Source organism: Vidua chalybeata, chromosome 5, assembly GCF_026979565.1.
Source record: "Vidua chalybeata isolate OUT-0048 chromosome 5, bVidCha1 merged haplotype, whole genome shotgun sequence".
NCBI classification, from domain to species: domain Eukaryota; kingdom Metazoa; phylum Chordata; class Aves; order Passeriformes; family Viduidae; genus Vidua; species Vidua chalybeata.
This window is the reverse complement of record NC_071534.1, coordinates 30119270-30135629: the sequence shown is the minus strand read 5'-3', so window position 1 is coordinate 30135629 and position 16360 is coordinate 30119270. Positions and strand designations below refer to the sequence as shown.

The 16360-nt window shown below is 44.5% G+C and overlaps 1 protein-coding gene across 6 annotated transcripts in view; it reads left to right on the top strand.

Annotated features, from left to right (window-relative positions):
• The window catches only part of PPFIBP1 (PPFIA binding protein 1), a 102729-nt gene that overhangs the window by 20594 nt on the left and 65775 nt on the right, over nucleotides 1-16360 (top strand). For all 6 annotated transcript variants that reach the window (XM_053942229.1, XM_053942235.1, XM_053942231.1 and 3 more), the window contains exon 2: nucleotides 8885-8956. The gene's annotated coding sequence lies outside the window, so the exon portion shown is untranslated. The remainder of the gene's footprint in view (nucleotides 1-8884; nucleotides 8957-16360) is intronic.

Below are 16360 nucleotides of genomic sequence, written 5' to 3'. Positions count from 1 at the left end.
GAAGAGGTTGCCAGTTCAGTGTCTCCTAGACCTTGTCTTTGCTGGGCTAGAGAGATGCTAGGTACCTAAGGATAGTAAACAAGGAATGTGTGGGAAGTGAAGATTGTGTTGCAGCTCAGCAGCTAAGGGGTTTCATAGAAATCCAAGTTCTTGCCTTGTTTTTGCAAGTGATTACTTCCCCTGTAGATAAAGCAGGAGCTGTGTTTTACTATTTAGTCAGATATGGAAGGCTATTTCCCCCCCTCATAGTTTTATAGGATTCTTAGAGAAAATTTCAGGATAAAAGGAACTGAGACAGAAGCCCAATCATTGAATCAGTCTCTCATGTTGTGTGTGGAGGGGTCTCTAATAAGACTAAATGACTGTGTACACCATGAGGTGGGTTTGGATTGCAGGAGGTGAGAGATATGGTGGTGACTTGCCCTGAAAAGACCTATTGGAAAGACCTTCTTCCATCTCCATCGCTTCCACCATCCCCTCCATGGGGCAGCAGCACGTGCTCCTGGGTATGGCTCAAAGGGACAGACCCTGCAGCCTTCCAGCAAGAGGCTTAGGTTTCACCCAGCCCTTCTGCACAGGGAATGGATCTCCCTGTGCTCCACTACCTCTCCTGAAGATGGTCCCTTCCCCAGTTTCCCTGGTGGAAAATAATCAAATTTTCCCTGTGGGAACGATGGTAATTAGGTGATTTCTAAATGAAGATATAACACAACAAATACTTAATGGCGCACTTAATGGTGCACTAAAGATGCACCTCAGCGTCTTCTAAGTAGTTCTTTCACATCTGACCTTTCATTTTGGAGTCTAAGCAAAGTTCACCTCATTCCTTAAAGAAACAAACGAACTGCTATTCCACAAAACAAACCAACCAGTTAAGTATGAAATATTTATTTATCCACATTTCATGTGAAATATGAAAGTGGCTCTCACTGAGCTGGTTTCTGCTTGGCTGCTATGGTGGCTAGGGCTTGTTCTTCCATGTGGGTGAAAACTGGGTGGATGAAGTAGGAGAATTTATTGGACTAAGCTGAGTGGAAAGCTCATAGGTGAAGATGCTGTTTTCTGGGGTCAGATATACAATCATAGACTGGTTTGGGTTTGAAAAGGCCTCAAAGATCATCCAGTTCCAGCCCCCTGCTGTGGGCGGGGACACCTCTCACTATCCGAGGTTGCTCAGAGCCCCATCTAGCCTGGCCTTGATATCCCATATGACTCTGTTTCAGGATGTGGTACAATGAATTTTGTTGGCTGAAATTCATTGTGATTTAAGGCTCACTGTTTTTGTGGGGTAACTTTACTTTTATGCCCAGGCTCTATCTTGTTCCCAGGCCCAGTGTTTGGAAGCTCTTTTCCATAAACCTCCTTGATCCTGACACACTGCAGTGCTTGGCTCAGAGCCCGGGACTGTGGATGCCAGCACCTGCTATCAATAAGTGGAGCCAGACTATCCCAACTGGAGAGAGATCCTCTCATCACAGGACACATCTGTGCTCCTGGCAGGACCAGCATTTTCTCCATGCTGCCATCAGGACACATGTTGCTCTTGACCTGGGGTGTTTGCAGGTGCAGTGGAGCTGTTGTGGCTGTCTTCCTGTCTGAAGGCTAGCTAAAGTGCCCTCTGACAAGGGGGCTTTGCATGGGTTTGCATATTATGACCCTGGAGAGCTTGGGGGGAAGCTGCTGCTGGTGACTTTTTAACTTGCTGTGTAATTGGTATGCCCTTGGAGTAATGGTCTAGAAATGGAAAATTATTTTGCATCTTGTTTAGCCCCTGAGTCTTGTACTCTGCCTGCATCTTTTCTGTCTCATAAACTGCCTCCTTGCTATTTTCTCTGAGCGAAAAGCTGCTTTTTCTGTTGTTGCAAGACAGTGACCTCTTTAAAAAAGGGCAGACTGAAAGCTAATGAAGTTTTTCCTCTGAGAATAATGCTCTCTAATTGTTAGCGAAACAGTTTTTAATATTGGTGGCAACATCCTTGTTTGATCCTTAACTAAAGTGCTGTAATAGGTTAGTTATAAAGCAGATTCCTGAATAAAATTAGTAAGTGGGACTAACTATATTTGCCACTGGGTGGCCATGGCCAGCAGCTGCTGGGCCAGCCAAAGGAGGGAATTGCTGGGTTCCTGCAGCAGAATCTGCTCCTGTGAGAGGCTGATTTGGATGTGTCTTCTCTACCTGCATAATAATTTCCCCCAAAGGTGTAGGAATGTGACACCTGTTTGGATCTCTTCGCCTTCTGCCAAATGTGGTCAAAACTGACAAGCAAGTTGAAAATTTAATAAGGTGAGGACTGACGAGCAACAGTACCACGTAAGCTTATTTTCCTTAAGGATCCAGTCCAGAATTATGTGCTGAGGGTTTTATTCTGCAATCATCTGCTTAAAAAATGTGTGGAACAATGTGATTAGTAGAAATGGTACTTTCAGGATCATTTGCAGTGCATATGAATGCACAACAGCTGAATCCTGTTATGTGCATGTGTATTAGCATGTAACCAACTTTAAAGGGCTGAAACAATCCAAGTGTCTGCATGGAGAGAAAGCAAAATACAGGCATAAAACTTATTTGTGAAGCTGGCAAAACATCTAGTTAAGTTGATCCTAATTTCTGGGATTTTCAGCTCCAGTCTTTTGGCTGCCTCCTCTTGACAGCAGCAAAAGGATGTTATTTTGTTCTTTTTCTTGCTAAGTGCTTTTGGGTTTTGCTTCTTGCAATGCTTCCTCCTCACTTCCCAGCTCTGGAAACACAGAGTTGGGCTGTGTGTGCTTCAATAACAGGATTCTGTAAGTTTGTGGTGATTGGCACTGTTTAAGTTCCTTTGAGGAATGTCAAAGTATTGCTGTGAATGTGAAGGATGCCCAGAACAATTAAGGGTAATTGAACGGCAGGCATGTTCCTGGAAAGTGTTGTGGGGAACCTTATGTGAGAGCCTGATGCCTTTTTGTCAAGGAGTATCTTGTGCTTATTTTGAGCAGAGTTGGGAAGGAAGACAGAAAGCAGAGTGTGGCAACACCAGTGAGGTTTAGGAGATGGAACACCACTGATAGGGTAGTGCCTTTTGCATTTAATGGAGTGTGCCAGGGTTGAAGGGATCAGGGACATAGAGACTTTTCCACGGCTCTTTTGCATATGTAGTAGAATAAACTGGTGCCTGAGAGAGAAAACACTTTGATAATCTTTCTGTTTTCATGTAGTGATAGCAGTGCTTCACTGTGATATCTTTCCCTTAAGAAAAAGCAGTCTCCTCTAACAGAGCTCTCGCAGCCTCTGTGTGCTTTGGGTTGCTGTCTGATTAACAGGATCCATGGCTTTAGTCACCTCAGTGCCAGCAAATGTGACACAACTGTGAGGGGAGAACACTGACAGCACCAGCACCAGCTCTCAGATCTGTCATTCTCTCATATCTGATTCCACAGACTTATCATCACCCTGCTTCAATATCATGGGTTTTGGGGACGAGGTCTTCAGTTAAATGAATGAAGTAGTCTTCCATGTTTTTTCAGACAGTTCTGCATCTTCCATCAACTAACATCTGCATTTTCACAGATGATGAACTGCATAATCTGTTGCTTTGGCTTTGGCTTGTAGAATTAAAACAAAGCACTAGCTGACAGAAGCTGCATGCAGTGGCACTCCAATTCCACTCCAAAGAGATGGACACAGTGATTAATATTAAATTAGTCATAGATTAGTCATATTTTTTCTTTGTGTAAATCATGTGTAGTTTCACTTAGTATCTGATAAGTTAGGGATTTAAAAGCTTTTATTTAAACCTTCTGCAGTTTGTTCTTGCTGCGGGTCTTACAAGGACTTCATTGAATGGTCTATCTTGTGTTATTCATCTCTGACTCATGAAATTATTCAGAATATTTTATTATGCTTCCAGAAAGTGTTTTTTTGCTGTGGTGATTGGCTGTGTTGTCTGTATCCTCCAGTGCTGCTGTATTAATTCAGTGACTTTTGTGCATGTACATTGTTCAAATGTGCTGTTTTGTGGTAGGAAATGTGTGAGCTATCAGCTGGTTGGGTCACTGGAGTTAATGATGTGGTTAGTTTTGTTCAGTTATGCCAGACCCCCTGGGTTTGGATCAAAACTTGTTTTTTTATGCTCAAGGCTGGCACTTGTAAATGCACAAGTTTTGGGTTTCAGCCATGGGGGCAGTAAGACCCAAAACCAGACTGCCTTGTTACCGTGGATGCTGTGTGATTTTTTGTCTGTGTCAAAATGTCTACGGCCTTCCAGAAACCAAAAATAAAGGGCTCAATCATCTGTGTTTTCTGTTCCTGTCTAATTTGTCCGAGTGCAGCTAGCCTGTCCCAGCATAAATTAGAGATCTGCTACATGGTCTGCAGGGACTGAAAAATGCATCCTGGGACTGGGTGATTTAAAGGTGAAGGAGGCTGTGTTGGTGGGTGATACTTGGTGTGGATGGATGGTGTATACTGATGTGAGGAAACCATTCAGGCTGCAGTCCTGATTGATTCCATTCAGACTCAAACCAGCCTTTGCCCAAAGGCCTTTCACAAAAAATAGTGTAAGACACGCGTCAATGGCTTTTTCCATGGAAAACCATTAGCTCTGCAGAGCATTCAAACTGTTAGTGTTTCTTCCTTGCTTTGCTTCTTGGCTTTAAATCCTCCTCCCACCTTTCCCAGGCAAGATAGCTGGACACAAATCAGTTTGCATCAGTGGCTTCCTTGGAATTGTGTATGTTAATAATTTTTCCTTAGTAGTTTTGAATCCTGTTGCCTGTGGGAATTTCTTTTTAAAACATAGGAAGAATGTCATAGTAGCTTTTTAACTGAAATACAGACAGACATGAGGCAAGTGTGTGGGAAGGAGCAGTAATTTGAATTGTGCTGTGACTACCTGGGTCCCATGTTAGAGAGTAATTTTTAGCTTTTAATAGACAGGAGGGGCTCTTTCATATCTTGTATCTCAAAGCCCTGATTTTCTTGCTCAGAAATGATTAGGCAAAACAGATCTTTATTTTTATCTTGTAAAGAACACATGTGAATCAGACTATTTGCTTGCAGTGCTCTTGCATTCTTCTGGAAATAGTCCTGAAACAAAGCTCCTAGGAGTCACAAAGTTAAGAAATAGTGCTGCACCTTTCTTGTTAAGCTGTGCCCCTAACCACAATGCAACATGTGGTTTTTTCAGGTCTTTGAGCACAGGGCTTTGTCCTGTTCAAACATGTAATCAATTGCATGCAGTTGTACATCTTGGATTTGAAAAATAAATGGGTAGCTATTGCAAAAAACATTTGATTGGCAAGGTATTTGATTTTGATTGGCAAAATATTACTGCTGAACATGCAAGATCGTGGGATTAGGATTTGCATTTTCTTCCTGGTTAAGAAATTAGAGTCTGGAAAAGACGAAGAAAACCATATCGAGCACCTTTCTTTCCTGGAGATACTGGAGAGGTTCCCCCAGGGTGTTTATACTTTGTGATGTCCTCTCTATGAAAGCAAAAACCCAATTAACTCTCACCTGATTTGCCTAGTCCTGCTCTTCTTTAATGATCATTCCTAATGGCTTGGTTATGAGTGTGATTTTCTGGAGGTTGTTTTCTTCATAGTGAAAGTGAACTTGGATTGAACTCGGTGGAGGGCTTTGCTCTTGCTGTCCAGGCTGGAGAGCCCCTGGCCACAGGTGTGCTCTCAGGTCAGGGCTGTGTGTGACATGGGAGCAGCTCTTCCCTCAGCTCCTGTTCTTGGATGATAATTTACCCTTCCAGTTAAACCAGAAAAACCCCACCCTTTCCCAGAAGTCCCAACAAGTCCCAGTTTTCACTCATTGTCCTGAACTCCAGACTTTCCCTGGGAGCTGTCAGCCTTCCTGGCATCCCAATGCAGGGCACAGGGTGAAGCACCCTAGATCTCTGTGTCCTGTGCCCTGTTCAGGCTGGAGAAATGCTGGGATGAGCATCACAGGCAGTCCTATAGGAAATACTTCTGTAAACAGTCTTCAGAGGTGAGGGTGTGCAAGAGGGGTTTCTTTAGCTTAGGGTTAGAGGGTGTCTCCTAGGGGTAGTGTTGGGGTTTAACCCCAACCAGCAACTAAAACCCCAAAAAGTCACTTACGTCTTTCCTGGTGGAATCAGGGGGAGAATTGGAAGGGTAGAAGTGACAAAGCTTATGGGTTGGGATAAAGATGGTGTAATAAGGAGCGCAAAAGCTATGCACACAAGCAAAGCAAGGAATTCATTCTCCACTTTCCATGGGCAGGCAGGGGTTCAGCCATCCCCAGGAGGCCAGGGCCCCATCACAGGTAGCAGTGACTTGAAAAGACAAACACCAGCACTCTGAACATCCTCCCCAAGCTTTATATATTGAACATGATGCCGCATAAGGTCTGGAGTGTCCCTTTGGCCAGTTAGGGCCAGCAGTCTCAGCTGCGTCCCCTCCCTGTGTCCAACTCTCTGTGCACCCCCAGCCCCTCACTGGAGTGGGGTGAGAGGCAGAAAAAGCCTTGGGTCTGTGCAAGCCCTGCTCAGCGAGCACTAAACCATCCCTGTGTTATCCCCACTGGTTGCAGCACAAGTCCAAAATTTATCTCATGCTACCCGCTGTGAAGAAAATTAACCCTATCCCAGCCAAAACCAGCACTGGAAGTTCATTAGTCAAAATTAAATTGAGTTTGAGGAAGGAAGGATGTGGGGGAATGGGAAATGAAGCCCACTTCCCTAGCAGCCTGGGGAACAAACTGAATCCTTGTGTTGCCAGGGTCTGAGGCAGTTTGTTCCCTTTTGAGGAATGCAGGGACACGTTCCCTTCCTCATCAGCTAGCCCTGGCTGTACAGCTTGCCCGAGGTGTGGGCCGAGTGTGTAACTCTGACTGTGTCGAGAAGGAAATGACTAAACTTGCTGTCAAACCACCATAACAAAGAACATCTTTGATTTACCAAAACAGTGGTGGTGGAGAGGCTTGGGAATAGCTCTGGTGCTGCCACTCGTGCTGGGAGTAGCAAGTCAGTCTGGAGAATAGCCCTCGTGGGGAGTGTGAGCCTCCTGCAGTGATGGAGGAAGATGGACCTGGCAGGGAGCGTGGTTCTGAACAGCTACTGGGACTTCCCTGTGCTGCAGAGGACGCTGAGGGAGTTGGGGCAGCACTGGTGGCTGCAGCAGGTGGGCCAGGCCGGCTGTGATGGGCAGAGTTGGCCAGTCCCACACAGCAAAGGTGCAGCTGCAGAATCCCACACCACCGAACTCCATGTCTTCTTCTCCCTGCCCAGCTGCTGCCTGCGTGTCCTGGCAGCCCAGGCAATAGCAATCCCAAAGGTCCTGTCAATCTGGGAGCCTCAACTCCAGTCAGATATTTGTAATGAAGGGGAGAAGCTCTATCTAATTATAGGTTTTCCATTTCGGCCCTTCATATTACTTTAGGCAGGCTTAAAATAACACTGTTAATTAACTTCTTTTCCCTGGCTTTGCAGTTTCATACATGACATTCTGCAGTGCCCTTTATAGAAACCTTAAATATTTTTTTTTCCCCGCCTACCACATTTTGTGTCTTTTTCCATCTGGCAGATATTTTTGCCCTATGTTGCACAGGGCTCAGTACGTAATTATTCTGTTGCAATAGCCTGGAGCCCCAGTCCTGTGACAGAGTCTGCTTGCACAGGCTCCTATGTACTGCTCAGTTCTGTGTCGTTTTTTTCCCCTGGTGGTTTTGTTCAATCTATTCTAAAAAACTGTTCTGAGAAGTAAGGAGCACCCAAACATTTGTGTGCCTTGAGATCATCTATTATACTTTTTTACTCTATAGCCCTGAAAATGGGGATTTTTCCCTCACAGTCATACAAGGGCTGAATTCTCTCTCTTCCAGTTTACAACCTCTGGATATTTGCAGTTTGTTGCCACAAGTCAACAACTAGTTAGTCAGTGTGCCTTTACTTTAATCCTACATTTTTGAGCTGATTCTTTGCTTTCTGATCATGTTACTCGCTTGTCTTAAACTCCTGCTCTTGCTCTTGTCATGATTTTTGTTTGGAGAGCAGTGTCCCAGTGTGCCAGTGAAGTGTTACGGGTGGGGGTACACTGGGGTGTTCCTGGTTGTTTCCATCCTTCTACCAACCATATTTCACTGAGCATTTTTATTTGATCACTTATTCTTAAGCCTCTTCTAATGGGAGCTCATGTAACTACATAGGTTTGGAAGTTTTTAGTTATTAGCCTGAAGTTTTATTCCCCAAACTTCCCTTTTGCATTTCAGATTCAAAGCCTACCCAGAACCTTCTCCTGTAACAGTTTTGTCAGATATCCCATACCAAATAGCTCCTCTTTTGTCCACAGTCTGTAGATGGGAGTATCCGAGACTAAAACTTCCTGTCTAAACCACAGGAACAGAGAACATCTTTGATTTACCAAAATAGTCACAGTAAAGTTACTCAGGAATAGTTGTTGCGAGTGAGTTGTGGGGTTGGTTCAGTGCTATGGGCTGCTCTGACTTCCACTGGCTTTACTTCACACCCTGATTTTCAAATGTTCAGCAACACTGGGTGCTTGTTCGGGTTGGTTTGGGTCACAGTAGTGAGAAGGAAGCCTTGCCAGGCATTATTGACCTTTGTTTTGTGCTATATGTGTGTGATCAGCTGGGGAGGTCAAGGGCAGGCATAGGCCAACTGTGTAATGTAGAGATACTGAGAAATAATGTTGCTGGGAATTATTTGGAATTAACAAGCTCATTTCCTTTTTGTACATCAGTTGTCATCCTTTAATCTCTTGGTATTAGCTTTTTTAAAATGCTGTTATGTACATCATCCACAGTGCTTCCTGTATCCTGTGTCACTTGATAATAAACTTATACAAGATATCACTGTTAAGTCATCTCAGGCTTTGAGTGATTAATCAAAATCTCTATTTCTCTTTTTCTCAGTGTTGGATGTTTATATGGATCAGTGGTACTTGCTCAAGAGTGACAGTGGAGATAAACACTAAGTCTGTTCCTGTGAGTGAGTAATCTAAACCCACTGCATTGCTGATGTCTATTATCTACTATCTGCTGCTTTTTTTTTTTTTTTTTTTTACTTTTTTTTTTTAACTTTTTAATATTTTACACAACAGCTCCTTTGGGCTTTCATTTCAAATATCATTGAAATTATGCTGTATATGACTTCCAGTAAGAGTTGTAGAAGAATGTCAGTCTGCTTCTGCAGATCTCCATTGGTTTTGCATCTTTTAAAGGGTGGTCCTTACTTAAAACAGTCTAAGCTGTTGTCTATTGTCAGAGAAATGTGGAAAGTGTGTTTCCACATGTTAATGACAGTGGATTTAGTGTTAGGGTGTGGGTGGCTGAGTAATGAAGTATATGTGGATTATCCAAGAGGCAAAACTAAAATGAGCTGTTCTGTGGCCTGTGAAGGGTTCAAGCAGTGCCAGTGCACCCCAGTTTGGAGGGTTCAGCTCCAGCACAAGATCCCCCTGGACATGCTGTGACTGAGTGATGCCGCTGTGCATGTGCAGTGAATCTGACTCAGTAGGTCTATGGCAATGTGCAGAGAAACTGCCAAGAGCTTTTGGATTTTTGGGGTAAGTTTATGAGAAAATGCATTCAGCAAAACAGAGTATGTGTTGTGAGATCCTTTGGAAATGTCCCAGTTCTGTGGCTTCAAGGAGCAGCATTTTGCATTTGGTCTAGACTGATTTGATCCAAGTAGCCTAGTGCATGTCAGAGCTGGCAGTCTTGTTTTGGGAATGGTTTGTCTTAATCTACTTTGGTTTGGATTTTATGGTATGATTTAGCTTCCTAAATTCCAGCTGGAGAGCTGGGTCAGATTGCTGAGCCTGCACTTGGTCCATTCACCCCATGGATGTGCTAACCCCATAACTCCACAGCTGGCCTCCCAGTCCCACAGGATATGAGGACTGGTGTCTCATTTAAAATCCCATTTCCCTTATTTTATTCCCTTACCCTCTCCATAGCCCTTGGAGTGCTTCTTCGTGTCTCTCCAACCCTTCCCACAGTAAATCACTGTGCATGAGCTCTCTCTGGATTCACAGCTGCCCAAAGACCTTGCACCAGACCTGGAAAGAAGTGGGTGTTGTTGCTCCTTGTTTGTCAGAAGCCCTAAACTCCACTGCCAAAAGCTTTTATTCCCTGGGTTTTTAATCAGAGGTCTGCTGGCTCCAGGAGTGGTTGTCACCTATTGTCTCCCATCCTGATCACATTTGTTCAGTTTTATCACTGCTTATCAGGCTTGGTGGGACTGCACTCCAGCTGGATTTGCATCCACCATAGCTCTAAAAACATGCTTAAAAAGTCTGATGCTGGCTAGCAGCCACGTTCTGCAGGATGTGTGTTTGGAGACTTTCAATCTGCGGGCATCACTGTGCAAATGCCTTGCCTTTGCTGGAAGTCTCTCACTCTTTGCTCCTCAGATGCTGTGCTGATTCCCCCTGCCCAGGAGCAGCAGAAGGCCTGGGACATAAATCTGCCTGGTTTTCCCAGTCACTGGTGCTGCTGCTCCCTGGGAGGGGGTGTGTGTGTCCATGTCCATCCAGGGCTGTAGTAGCAGGTGCTCAGTCCTCCCTTCTCCATTCCTGTGGCTCCAGGACTGACAGGTTTCTGGCATTTGGAGGAGTCAGACCTGTTGCCCTCAGCAATCAGTCTGAAAAGCCTATTTCTCCAGCTGCTGCTTGCTTTCCCCATTAAACAGATAAATAAGAGCCTCTCCTAATGGGGTGGCAGGAAATTCCCATGCCTGACTCAGCACTGACAGGGGCAGGGGACTGTGTTTGGGGCTGCTGGCTGCTTCTCCCAGATGGAGAGGAACATGGGCTTCTTTGCTGGGTTACCACAAGCTCAGCACAGATGTCTGACCTCCCATCTCACCACACAGAATACACCAAAGTATTCAGAGTGGTGTTTCAGTGCCTCTGCCCACGGTCTCTGTTTATCCATAAAAGCATGGATTTGCATCCCACTGTTCCCTCCTTGGCTAGCTCCGCGTTAAATGTGCTGCTGCCAGTTCAGCCTTGCCCCGCAGTAAGACCACATGTATAAATAATCCAGAAAAGCTAAATAAGGCTTTTAAAATAAGCCTTAGCAGAGACAGCTGCTTCAGCATGGTACCATGAAGACACAGAAACCTGGCTAAGTCCATGTAGCCAGAGTCAGGTGTACTCCCTGCAGCTTCTGCTCTTTCCTAGCAAAACCCTGCGGGTTTGCAGGTGTGTCTTCACCCTCTTCCACCAGCTCTGTGTTAGGTCTGTGTTCAGTGGCAGGAGATTTTTGGTGTGTCTAAAGCTGAAACAGAGCATCACATGCAGCACTGAAATAGTGTCCAATCCACCCTCTTAGAGTGCCTGTGTGCAAAAGGCAAAAATCATTATTTGTTGGGTTTTCCCCCCTCAATGTCACATTGAATACAGGAGGGAAAGAAGCACAAGACTACTTCTGTGTGTTCCATTTATTGGCACTTGATGGCTTGTCCTGCAGGGCCCAGACCACACACAGCTTTTTCTTGGGCTTTTAATAGTTGTGCTAAACTAAATTGTGCTCAAAATAGTAATAATTTCAAGCATTTCCCAGAGCCTGTGGCTGTTCTGCATGTTTACAGGAGGTGCAGCACTGCCTGTGGTTGGGGCACGGGAGGGTCCCCAGGCAGGCTGTGATGGGATTTTTCTGGTATCTTTTCCCTCCCCTTCTTTTGAGAGGAAATACTGCTGCTTGCAGAAAAGAAGTATTTTATTGTGCTTTTGCTCCTCACACTTTATGTGATGTGGTTTGGGTAACCTTAATGTAACTTAAAGTTCTGCTCACCCACAATTCTGATGGTGGCTCTCTAATACACATAAATCTCTGCAGCGAGGAGGGGGGGATGCATTTATCTGTAAACACTGCGCAGCCTGCCCTGTTTGTCCATCATGTGACTCCTCTGCTGCGCACAGCATTTTCCTGCCTCCCTCCCATCCAGTTCTTCTTATTTTATTGACTTTCTCAGTCCTGGAAATCGCTTTATAGTCAGAAAGCATAAATTCATCCCTCACAAAGGTTGCAAACCTGATTTCAGTTCTTCCCTTATTCTTTGAAAAACTCTTTTTGCTCTCTTTAAAACCAAAAATGTACATTTCCCCTGTTTATTTAGACAAGCTTATTTTGTCTGCAGAAACCTTGTCAAAAGCTAAGTTTCTTTGCTTGCATTTATAATCCTCTGAGGTTTATGTATTGGGAATAATCTTTGTGAGCTGGAAAATGATTGTCCAATCATTTAAGATGCCCCACTTTTTGAGTATTGCATCTCATTAGGAATACAGTTGGCCGTTTGCATGGCTTTTTTCTTCCTCTATATAGCTTGGGGAAGAAAATATATAATTTCTTCATCTAGCAATAATGCTTGGCACTTTGCATCTTCAAAGAACTCTGTGGCTGTGGATTGAATAATTCCTATAACATTGTGTAGTAGCTTCTCATTACCATTTCCTGTGTTCTACAGATGGGCAAAGTGAACAATAAGTCAAGTGAGCTTAGGCCATGTAAAGAGAAACAAGGTCAATTTGAGTTCCCACCTTCCTGAATTCTACTAGAGCAAAAGAAAGTTTGATTCAAGTTTGACACAAAGGGAAATATAATGATCTTTCCTAACCTTCTTCACTACTTATTTAAGTGCATTTGCTGGTGATGTTTTTTGGTGGTTTGTTTTTCTTCCCCTAAATAAGTTTTCTCACTGACTGATGTGGTTGTCCCCTCTCAGTGAGTGGTTGGCGGTGTGTAAGGAATTGTCCAAACTTTTATAAAGGCGAAGCAGCATGTTAATGGGGTTAGGTTTGTGGGGTGTCACTGCTGTCTGGGGGATCTCTCTGCTCCTTCCCTCCTCTTTCCTCTCAAATCAGAGGCAGGGGAGACCTTTTCTGTATTATTTGGGAATATTTTTCCCCCGTTTTGTTTTCCATCTCAGACTAAGATGGGAAAAGTGAGCCTCAAAATGGGAACTGTGTCAATACATAGAAGCTGATCTTTCTTGTTTCATCTACCACATGCCATGCTAAGACTTTTTTCCCTCCCATGGACTGTAGTGGAAGTTGTTGGCGCAGAGTAGTGTCTTGAATGATGTCATTTGCAGAAATAATTTCATACAACTGCACTAGGCTATAAGCCTTGATTTACAGCTGCTTAACGAACTGACAAGACCCCCAAATGCATTGCATGGCATATAGAAAAGGTGAGTGCTGTAGGCAGTAAACCGTGGAATTAGTCACTCTGTTACAGCGGAAGTCATGGTAACAGTTTTGATACCTACTTGCTAGAAGTTAGTTAAAACTTCTTTTTTTTTTCAGGAATTCTGGCTTTCTTTACAAAGTTGCTTCTGAGCACTGAGGAGTGTTAGGACAGTTTAGTCCTCTTGGGGAGAACAGATAATGTGCTGGGTGCAGAGGTGCAGGGAAATCACACGAAGAATTCCTTCATCTTCCTTAGGAAAATCTTGTGGCTGCTTCTCTGCAGGCTCTCAGAAGTTCTCTGGCCACCTTCTGACTGGCTTCAGATGCCTTGTTTGTTAAACTTTCAGGCAAAAAGCCGTGCTTGGCTTATTACAGCTTTATTCTGGGCATGCCATGCTAGTGAAGGTGGTGGAGAAAGCAGCTGTCTCCAGCCATGTGCTCTTTTTGGGGATGTAAAACTTTGCAGAGACTTTTTTAGGGGCTCAAGATTTAGTTCCAGGATTATATTTAGTGTTCTGTTTCTGATGGGTGGGACAATATTCTGATGCCTTAGATGAGACCTTCAGCGATGGACAGCAGCACTAAGGTATCACAGCCAGTATTTTTATTTTCATTTTTCTTTGACTTTCTTATATAGCTGATACCTCATTTGTGCATGCTCCTTCCCAGTGCTGGGTAGAGCTGTCCTGAACCACTCTATGCTCCCAGGGCTCTGGTTTCATTCCTTGCTTCTCATGGCACCCAAATTGCTGATTACTTGTCTACTGATTTTTTAAGGATCTGAATGTGGCTTTTCATGAATCTGGATGTTTTTCCCTCCCTGGGCTTAGGAAGCCCTCAGGGCTGAGTTGGGACATAGACTTTGCAGCAGTGAGTGCAGAGCAGTGGGTGAAGGCTTTCATGCCTTGCTTGCAGGGTGTGAGTACTTGTGGTGGGGTCTTGGTGTCTCTCCTTTGTCATCTGACAGCTTCTCTCACTAAATTTTGATTTCAGCTGCTTAGGAAAAATGTCAGCAGCTCAGCATGTGCGGAGCTGCATGTGCATCTGGGATTGTTCTGTTGTGTTTGTTTTAATTTTGTGTTCTGTAATTTTTTGAGGTATTGCATCCAAAAGCGGTGAGTGCCTCCAAGAATGTGCCCAGAGCGAATTGCTTGGATCATGCTGATACCCAAGGAATTTTGTTGAGATCTTTTAGGATCTCTGGGAGTTCCTTAGGTATTTGAAATTAAGAGGAAGGGACCAACAGGCTGGAAGGGCTGGAGGGTGATTGCCCAGGGAGGGTTGGATGGGGCTTTTTTTTTTCCCCTGGGGCATCAAACCACTGTCAGAAAGCACTGAGGTCTTCAGTGGAAAACCAACTGTTGTCATTTTTTCAGCTCTCCTCACTGCAAATTGGCGAGCTCCCCATTTCTCCTGTGTTTGAAAGGCCGAGGTGACGCAGTCCAAGTGTGACAAGTGATAACTAGGGAGCCTGGCTGTGTTCTCTGGAGGGATTCCAGCTATAAGCTGGCCTTCTAAAATGAGCAAGGAAGTGGCTTCCAGGCTGAGGTATCTGGAAAATATCAAGAGGTAGGTGACAAGGTGTGAAAGACGAGGGCCACTCCGAGCAGTGAGAGCGCTCCAGAAACCTGGCAGTGACAGCAGTGGGAGAGCTACTGGATGCAGCTGGAGATGGGCTGGAGCAGGAACTCTGTGTCCAGTCTTTCCAGTCTTTCTAAACAAGGCTCAGACCCACTCTGCATTAAATTGGTGTTTGTCTCAGCCTGCTTATCTGCTGGCCAGCCCACACACTCGCTCCAGATGTTCTCTTATCTCAAAACCGGAGATGCACCTGAAATTGTCCTTCCAGGATTTGGAAGCTTTTTTGTTAAAGCTGTCTGTCTGCCAGTGTTTCCAAGGACACGTCACACTTTGAAATCATGGTATTAAAATAATTGCTTTTGAAATGAAGGGAGGGTCATGTGCCCTACATCAGAAATTCCTCTTAGTGCTTATTAATCCGGTATATAAATGTCATGGCTTACATCCACAGGGTGTTTATATTGAATTTTTAGCTGCATCAGTATCTCTTGCTCCTCAGAATAAATGCCATATAATCTGGTAATGAGCAATATTCTTAATTTAGAAACCAAAAATAGGACATAGACAAATCTGGAGTTACTAGAAGAAAGTAGGAAATATCCTTACCCTATGAGGGGAGAGCAAATTCAGTTGAATCATCTAGCGTTTAGTGTAATGGTAAGGCCAGAGAATTCTGTCTGTTTCCCTAGGATGGCACGACAATTGCCATATTCCAAAGGCCTGATCCTCCTGTGGTACACCTCTTTGGAGGTGTGTAATGGGGTAGTTGGGAAACATCCTTCTTTCCACACCCTGAGGAGGTCAGTGCCCACCAACTGGAGGTACATTAAGCAGTAGGGATTTAGGCTGATGCCCTCCAACACCGTGTTTAAGGGAGATAAAGTTCCTCAGATGTTCCTCTGAGACTTACAGGGAGCAGCACTGGTTGGGATGAGATGATAATTTGGGAGTGGAATCATCCTTGCTGTGGCAGGTGGGCATCATCCAAGATCTCTAATGTCTGGAGCACCTTCCAAGCCGACCCCTGAAGGAGGTGCTTTTTCTTATGCCCTTAGCAACTGTTCTTAAGTAACAGCAGTGGAACCAATAGTCATATAAGCATCAGTGGCTAATAAAGTCAGTCCCTGATATACTAAGGTTGGTAATACTGCAGGATGTCCCTACGGGGTGATGACTCAGTGGCCAGTGCTTGTTTTCTCCACACCATGAGGGGCACAGGATGTTAACTTTTAGCTCAGGTGCTGTGAGTGCTGGGCAAATGGGTGAACCTTGTTCAATGGAGGCTTTCTGTGGCTCATTGCCCTTCCCAGACATAGCTTGCTCTCCCACCCTGTGAACTCTCTCAGTGCAGCAGAGCAGCATTTGTTTGTCCTGATTCACTGAGTGATTTTCAATTTGTGTTCTGTATGCAGTAACAGTGGCTCTGTGTAACCCTAAGTAAATTTTGCCTTGAAATATCTTGGTAAAGAAGTAACCTTTCTATGTGATGGTGGTGTCACACTGAACCAGAATGATGTGGAGCAAGATCCATATTGGAAGTAAACATGTCTTTGTTGCAGACTTGGTGTGAGTTTTGGAGCTTCAGTGTTTCCCATGGTCCCAAACAAACACA